We start from the raw sequence: 9,417 nt of genomic DNA, 5'->3' as shown, positions 1-9,417 counted from the left end.
CTGGAATTATTCATCACCTTATGCAAAATCTCGCAACCCCCTGCCTTGTTCCATCATGCCCTCCTGAAAAGAGCAGCAGCTTAACTGCTGATTGGAATGGGTGTTGGATTGGGGTGCTGGGGAATGCCATATATTCTTCCACTCTCTGTTTTAACTGGTAATGCCAGCTGCAGCACTGACTGCCAGGCTCCTCCCTAGATATGGAGTGCTGTTGCCTCTGGTGCATTCTTGGTATCTCTCTGCCTTCTGTCTTTCTAACCAGGTTTTTACCCATCCACGCAGCCTGTACTATTTGCCCCATGCCTGCTGCAGGAGGGTGGGCTCTGGAGTCACTTCGGTGTTGCTCTTTGCCTCCTTGGCTTCTGTCATTTTTGTGGAAATCTATCCTACCTTCCCTGTCTCCCAAACCCAGCCTTCTACCTATGCCATCTTTCTTCAAGTTCAGAAGCTGCTTTTCTCCAGCAAAGGAGCTAAGATTGATTTATGAAGCTTATGCTTCTGATCAGTGCAGGCTGAACTTCTTTTAAGAACCCTAACCCTTCCCTAGAAGGCTTAGCAGTTGCAAGATCCTTTGTATTCACCTCATGGACTTGCTGAGGAAAGCGATTGCTGTGGGAAACCTTCCAGAGCCACATTGCCTTGTGCATGACTCAAACTCAGGTGAATCACTAAAGCTCACTGCCAAGAAATCACAGTAATGGCATAGAGGCCTGAAGGAAAACTCAGTGTAAGCTGATCTATAACAGCTTTCAAATGCACTGAGCCCTTCCAATACAGATGTCCTAAATCCCCTCTGCCTCCACCAGTATCAGGGAGCCCGCTGTGCCCTTCTAAAGGAAGGCAGACCCCACGTGCCTTAGACCTCTCTGGTGCAATATTATATTGCAAATGATAAAAATGATAAGGAGTTCAAGGAGAGCCTGGGGAGATTCACAAAAGGCTGTTTAGCAGAGGGAAACCACACAGACCTCAGGAAGGCCCTGAGCTGTGAATGGCTGGCCACCGGGCAATACCCAGGGCAAGGAATTATTTTTGCATTTTTCTCCAGGAATCCACTCTGACTGTGGCCATAGAGGCACTGCTGCCTAGGTGGCCCTTTACTTGATGGTACATGGCCATTCCCAGGGAAGCCATCAGTTCCAAGAGCACAAACCATCACACAGAGGCTCTGGCTGTGTGTGGCTGCCCTCAGTAAGACCAGGTCCCTGGGGTATTTGGAGCTTTTGTTGTGGTCTGGACGTTCCTGGCTCGTATCAAGAGCAAAGCAAAATCTGGTGTACTGCCCAAAATGCAGCTGGCAGTGCTAATTTTAGGTCAAGAGCTTTAAGTTTCTCTTCAAATAGCAAAGGCTGCAGTTTAAACCTTTCCCTGAGCATGGGGCGATGAGTGTCCCTGACAGACAAGGACACAGCATGTAAAAACTTGCCTTGCTGAAGTCATCAGGAGTTTATCCCTTCACTCGAATGAGGGGCTTTTCTGGCCATCCCCCACCTTTCAATTGCAAGGAGCAGAGAGATGTGGGTCCACACAGCAGTCTGCAGTCAGCAAATCCTCCCGTTGGGAGCCCTGAGTTTATGAATTTTCATGATATCCATTAGTAGTAAGCAGAAGTTGCCTTGAGACAGAGTTTTTGTTAATTAACATGCACTTTTGTTTCTAACTAGTGAATGAATTTGGTGTTCAAAGTCTTACTCACATGCCCAGGCTTTTGTCTTTTTCTCTTCCAGGTTAATGGCTTTACAATTCTTCATGGATAGTAAAATAATTACCAAAAGGCAAGAGTGGTAATTACACAGAGCTGAATAAATGCCCATGGTGGGAACCTCTGCTAACGTAAACAGATTTTGAGGGATCTGTTCCTACTAGAGGAGGGTGTCCAAAGCCTTTTCTGCCTTTCTTCCTCCCCAGAAGAGGCATTTGGACCGTGAGTCCTCAGGGATGTGAAATCGTGCTGTGCAAAGATGTCAGCATCTTCATGTTTACTGCTTGACTTTGTAACTGTATGCTGTCTAGCAAAAGCAGTCAGAGCACAGATGAAGTGCTCAGCTGTGCTAAATACTCCCAACACAACTGCTTTGGTGACTGAAAACCAGAATCTTGAACTCTGAGCCTCTTGCACTCCAGTGGATCCGTGAAGCTGGACAGTGGCACAAGGGACTGGGAGGTTTCTGGGAGTGATGAGAGGATATGGCCCATCTCCAGTCAGCAGGTGATCTCCTGAGCCAAGAGGGTCAGAGGGGTGTCTGAGGGCTCCTCATGGGTACAGAAGTGGAGCAGTTCAGATTGACTTGTTTCTTTGTCCAACCAGCACTTGTCCCTTCTGCGGGAAAGAGGCTGCAGGACTGAGCTCCTGTGCCACACCACTCCAGATTTCTTATACCCAGAGGGACCAGCTGCAAACCAGCTATACAATGATATTTTTTCATAGCCAGTAGCAGAGAAGGCAGTGGTACAAAACAGGCTTCAGCTGGCACTCCTGCAAACCATGACATTCCCTTTTTTTTTAACCGGAGTCAGTTTTACGCAAACTGCATAAACCAACCACCTCAGAAGAAGCAGCAGAGTCATGCTGGCTGCAGTAGCAGGACTTGGTTACACTCTGTTTCTCACTGAGTTTTTCCTGAAGTCTGTATTTTACTCAGGGTTTGCCAGGTTGTCAGTTCTTCATTCACCTACCTGAATGTTATTGTCATAATTCATGAGAGTATTGCAAACAATAAAGCAGTCTACAAAAGACAACTATCTTATATCTACTTAGTAGCTGTTATCAACCAGGCCAGTAATTTAAGGAAAAGAGAAAGCCAAGTTTCTGTCACAAGACTTTTTCCCTGTAAATTGTGTTGACCTCTGTTATTTCCACTGACATTATTGCTGACTTCTATACCAGTATTTCAGTACTTTGCCCAGAATGGCTAAGCTGGCTGGCTTAGAATTACTTACATTGCCCTGGTGATTTTTCTAAATGATTTACCCAAAATGCAGCATTCTGCCAGTCCTCCAAAACATTTGCAGTCCTCCAAGATTAAGTGGGAGTGGGTCAGAGATCCCTTGAGCCAATTCATTTTGATTGTGAGGATGACAGTTGTCTGGACCTGTTAAGGTAATAATGTTTATCTCTAGTAATGCTGTTTAATAGCCTCCTTGGTTACTAATGGGATGGAAAGTGCATTGTCCTCATGACATTTGTACATGATTCTTCTTGTTTCCAAATTCAGAACAAAAATATTTATTGAACACCTCAGTCCTTTTCACATCATCATCATCAATTTTACCATTTCCACCTCGTGATGGAAGTGTTTTTGAAGTGAGCATCATCTTTAATGTAAACTAGAAACAAATGCCAGCTTATTGCCCTGTTCTTTGTAATGCACTTGTGACCAATTTAGAAACTGATCGTTCAAGACTGCAGCAATATGAAAATCCCACTGAAATCCCAGAGGATCTTCAGGGGTGAACTCAACCTCCCAGATGTTGATAATCGTTGCTACTGGCTGCCAAAATTACTTCAAAAATTAAAATGGGCAATGACTGACACAGCATACGGTCTTATCAATTTTGTTAAAGCTAAAAATGGCTGCAATTCAAGTTTTAAATTGGTCTGAAAGGCAGCACAGCACTTTTCTTAAGCCAATGGCGTTCTTACATTTATTTCCCAACAGCAGGCATCTTTCATATAATGTTTTTAAAAGCTGGTTTCTGTGCACCATCCTCTCTAAGAGCTTCTGATGTAAAAAAATTAACCAGCTGTAGCTCAGAGAAGCTGGAAGAAAATGGCTTAACTCTGATAGCACAGCACAGAAATGGCAGAGAGCTACAAAAGTGCACCGTCAGAACTGCCCGATGGCCAATGACATCATTGCTGCCACTGCTGACATCTACAGTCTGTGACCCAACTTGTGACTAGGGCTGTGAAGGCACTGACACCCCTTCATGGGGGTTATGTCACATCAGGTAGACTTGTCTTCTCCTGGGCATTCCTGAGCTCAAGATTTGTGCTGCTGTGAGTGCTTCCCAGCCCCACCAGCACAAAATCTTTCCTCTTATTCACTGTGTGTGGGGCTCTGTGGGCTCTAGGAATGATACAGTCGCTCCTGTCCTCCATCCCCCTTTTCTATAAGGAAATACAAATTGTTTTAAAGGCCAGCTATGTAGGGGGTTGAGTTGGGGTTTGGGTATTTTGGGAGGTTTTTTTGGTTGGATGGTTGGTTGGTCTGGAGAGATTTTTTTTTTTTTGCTTTAAAGCAGGAAATGCCATCTCTTTGAAAGCAGTTGTGCCCATTTCTGTTTGCAAAGGCAGATCTGTAGGCAAGGAAGCCTAAGCCATACCTCTGCGTGATTTTTTTACCCTGCAGGGTGGAACAAAGAAACCTGGCAAATCATTGGCCAATGCTCCAGGCAGAGTTCAAAATGCTTTCAAGTATTAACTGGAAGTTTCAAAAATCCTTTTGTGCCACCAGTATTGCTTATGTTGTGCCATTGTATTGCTTATTTTCCTCCCTTCAGATACGTGCAAAAGACATTTGCATGGAGTTTGCTGAGCTCACTGGGAAAGAGCACAGCGAGCTCTCCGCAGAGAGAGGTTAACCTCAGTTCCTCTCCTTGTCCAGACGTGTCCCAAGCAATCAGCTTCTGGCTGAACAACAGCTCATAGGACCAGTCAAACTACACACTGGAGAATTTCCTATTAATCTTCTCCTTGTGCTCAGAGGATGACTTGTTGTGAGTGTGATCCTTTTTCTACTCACCCATTAGCAGTCCAACAAATAAAGAAATCATAGACGATGTCATCAATGTTAACTATATCACCAGCTCTCTCCCCTCCTCACTTTATTGTCTTCATAGTTAAATTTCTACAAAGACATTATCTCCAGTTTACCTGAGGTCTTAAAGGGATCTGATTTACAACCTTACCAAGTACACATTAGATTCTGTTGAGTGATATTTGTATTAGACGGGTGCTGAAAAGCCCAATGCATAGTATAAAACCCAGTATTTCATAGAGTCCCTGATTCAAAATGCTTGCAGTATACTTGAGAACCAAAGATGATGGACAAAGCTTAAAGTGGGACAATTCTCATGTCCCACCTGCTCAGTTTTGTACAAGACCTAGGTGTACTGTCCTCAGCCTTCTTCTTGCTCTCCTTGCATTTTCTTTTGCTCTTGTTTTTTCCTGATCATCCAGTCTCAACCACACCACTTGGAGAACCTCTGCGTGGCATCTCTCTGTGGCTCCTCTGTTCTCCACTATGTGTTTGAGCTGATGCATATGCAGGACCAGGTACTGAGAAATGTCTCACGTAGAGTGAGGAAAATAACCCTCGGGAATGAATGAGAAATTAAGATAAAATACAGTGTTAATGAACGTCTCTGTATTCGAAGTTAATTCATGGTGAGTGGGCGGAAAGCTCTAGGATGTTTCTTCAAGATCCCAGGTGAAGAAATTTGACCTGTAGCAGCCGGTGGCAAAATGGAGCTAGGCATGACTGAGATGGGGATGTGCTGTGGGGAAGGCTGCACCCACTGATGTGATGCAGAACCTATTCTGCATGTCCCAGGACAGAAAAGGATGGCTAAAATCCCTTACTGAGATTTAGCAGTATAATCCATTCTCATCCCTAAGTACTCAGCTGTTTGGCAGGTGTGACCAGCACTGACTGGTAATCAGTCCCTGTTTTTGCTTAGAGACACTGCTTGCTGGTGTTATCTACCTCCTTTTCTCTCTGGAACCAGTGCCATGGAGGAGCATGAGTCTTTGAAAACAGAAGAAACCTGTACTGCCCCAGGAAAAGGAGAGGCATCAGTCAAAGCTGATGACTGGACCCTCCTCTGAGAGCTTCTGTGCCCTCTGATATTAGATCTGGCCAGTGAGCTACAATACAACATGGTCCTTCTGCCTGCAGTGGCCTGATGCAATCAGTTCAGAGTTGTTTCAGCTTTTCCTGCAGAAAATGCAGTTCAACCCCACACACTGAAGGTGATAATTAACAAAGGCAGTTGGATGGTACTGTTATCTCCCAGCAGGCATCCATCCTGAAGGTGTAAATATTGAAAGGGTCCAAAATTTTATTAATCTCAAAAAAATTGTGCAAGATAGTGAAAGTAAGATAGTAAAGGTGAGAGGCATTCTGATTCTCTTCTGAAAAATTTAAACAAAGCCTGTGTGTGTAGGAAATGTACAGTTGCTTCATGCTTGGCAGATAACCAAGACTGTGGTACATCCGTTTTTATTTCAGATGTCACTTAGCCTTCTTCAATCAACTATCTCACCCACTCACAACTCATTTTGGGGGATTAATTTCACCAGCATGGAAATACCCTGGAACTTGATTCTTGCCAGGAGTGTTGCAATGATCTGTGCCCAACTTACCTGAGATCTTCTTTCAGTCATGATCACTCTGTTTCCCTGAAATGGATGGAGCTTCTACTTACAAAACTCTTGTGGTGAGAAGGACAGCCCTGAGCATGTATGTGCAGTCAGCAAACATGCACATTTTGCAGGGTTTTAAGATGATTTAATGAATGTGGAACACATGGGAGTTCATGCACCTGCTGACTAAAGAAGATTACTCTGAAGTACACTGAAGCCTTTAAGAGTCAGCATGTAATGACACCACTACTACTACTCGAAAATACCGCTCTGCTGGTCTCCTGCTTGTGGCTTTTATTCTCCTATGGTGCTGCTAATCCAACTGTTTTCCCCAAAGAAATAAATATTACTCTGATGAGTCCTCATAAAATGCCTGGCAAGCGTATAAATCTCCAACTGATGGCTTGCATGCTATAAATTACTCAAGCTGCCCTTACAGTTGACCCCAGCAAAGCAGGCTGGCTCCTCCTGACAACGCTGACCTTTCATCCATATTCATAACATTCTTCCACCAGTCTCAGCTGAAGAAAGAGCATTACTGAAGTTAAACACAGTGGAGTATGGTTTTAACTTCACATGGCAGAAAATATGTGAATCTCCAAGTGATGCAATAAATTATTCCCTGCAGGGCAGCAAATTATGAACCGTCTCTTCCTGTAAGGCCTCTGCTGCTGCATTGGATATTATTGTAGACATATTCTGCAATTGAAAGGGAAGTATATATATATATATTTTTACATGTACCTATTAAATATTTCATCAAAGCTTTTCATCTTGCAGGCAAAAATGATAATGTAAGAAACTAAGAAGATAGTTTCAAGCAGAACTGACATTTTCATTAAACCAGAGCGGTATGATCTAGTGTCAGTCAGCAGAGCAAACACTTGTCTACAGGGATTGCTCTAGAGATGCAACTGTACTGTAACCTAAAATCTTCTTCTTTATTTGCCTTCTTTATAAGGCCAGCAAAAAAAGTTTATCAGTCTTGGATTTCCAGTAAAATGCATGAATTTCACCAAAACATACAGGAATGGATTCTCTTCCACAAGTTCTCATTCACCCCTTGCTGAGTCCCTAAGTCTTGTCTTAATAAGTCTCTTAGGCAAGGAGCAACTTTATGCAGTTCATAAATCAGTGAGATCCCGTTGAATGACAATCTTGGTTTTCTTTACTGTAAACTGATGTTTACTTTTGAACTAGGATTTTTATCTTCTTCATGAATATCAATTAAATGGCCCCAGTGAACTAAAAACCAAGAGGATTTTCCTAGAAATGCACAAAAGTGATCTAATGAGAGAAGTTTTATAAAGCATCTTCTGACTAAGCAGACCCTTGGAATAGGGTAACAGGATCACATGCATGGAATAGACCCTGCAGTGAATGTACTTCCAAAATACATTGGGCTGGGTCTGAAAATGTGCAAGTGCTTGAGCTGAGTACTAGGGGAAAGAAAGGAAAAGAGGTTGTTACTGGAGCAAAACTGCTTAAAGAAATCCTGAATTTCTGGTATACAATCAAATATTCCTGCCTTAGCATCATAACAACAACCACAGAGGAAGAGGAGAAAGAATTTTTTCATGGTTGAGAGGGTAAAGTACAGCCCTCTGGCCATGTGTGTTGTGTTGGGTTCTCTGGGCCATGTGAAATCATTTTTCTGTTTAAGTAGGCTTGCAACCTGTTCCGTAAGAAATACGCACACACATGAAAATTAATTGAACGAATAAGAGGGGAAAAAACCTTGAAATAGAGACTATCTCAAGCTGCCTGTTGTTCCCATTCTCCCACACAGGAGGCCTCAAAACCCTGCTGCTTCTCTTATGAAACCAATCAACTTTCCCCGAGAAGCTATTTCTTTAAATGTGATACTGAAATGGCTCCGACTTGCCATAAGGTGATTCCCATTTAAGATGCCACACCATACAACTATGTATCATCTGACCTAATCTCATCAGACAGCACGACATCATCATTGCCGAGCTTTTACTAATTAAACCCCCCAAAAACGAGATCACTTAAGCGTATGTTTTAATTCTCTCAGCGAAGTTTTATGCCACACAGATCCTAGATGAGACATTCTGACAATGTTCACACTACACCAGCTCCACTCTTTTATTGTACTGATATTTCTTCCTGCCTCACCCCTTCCAAGTTATGAGGGTCATAAATAAAAAACAGTTGAACAAATTCCTCTCCGTAATAAAAATACAATGCTTTTTGCAGGATAGCTGGGGAATAGAAGAGGATACTGGAGAAGGCCATACTGCACATTCTGAAAAGAAGTGTTAATGTATACAGGGTTCTATTTCAGTAAATTCCATAGTAGCAAAATTAAGTTTCATGTTGGTACACAGGACTATGTTGTGGGTAAGAAAAGTACAAGAAAAATTCTCCAGCTGGTATAAAGCAAGGATGCCAAACTGAAGCCCTTTTGAGCAATGCTACCACGCTCCAGCTAATGATCTGTCCCTATAACTGGTTAATAAACGGGTTAAAAACAGTAGGATTGTAAAAAGCCATCTTGTAGAACCATCTAAACTGACAGAGGCCTGTCCCACTCAGACTGTATCTGCAAACATCTATGCCAGGGAATAACCATGCACATGAATAGTCTTATTGTTTTCCAGTTGACTGGACAGGGTTGGGGCCGGTTCCTGGCTGTACAGGAGATGGGAATGTTGGCAACCAGCACGGCTGAGGTACTGGGCAGAGTGAAAGATTGGTGCTTAGACAGAGAAGAGGGGCAGATTGCTTTTGCTGGTCTGAACTCAGTTCAGCAAGGTTGCTACACCAGGCCGGCTAAAATTAAGATAAATATCCATTTAAAAATAATTTAAAATATTTTTAGTCATTTAAAAATCCTCAAACAGCAAGAAACAAACAACCAAAAAAAAAAAAAAAAGGGTAAAGATTTTCAAAATGGCCCTTTAAGATGCATATTCAGAAGGGGGGTTATTTGCATTTTATGATGATCTAGCTCATGCTGATACCCAGAACCAGTGATGAAAAGCTTTGGTCTCAGGCTCCATAGGAAAGGGCTCAATCCTGCCCTT

Source organism: Manacus candei, unplaced genomic scaffold (assembly GCF_025592945.1).
Source record: "Manacus candei isolate 608988 ecotype Guabito, Panama unplaced genomic scaffold, ASM2559294v1 h1tg000113l, whole genome shotgun sequence".
In the NCBI taxonomy this organism is placed as follows: Eukaryota; Metazoa; Chordata; class Aves; order Passeriformes; family Pipridae; genus Manacus; species Manacus candei.
This window is presented reverse-complemented; position numbering follows the sequence as displayed.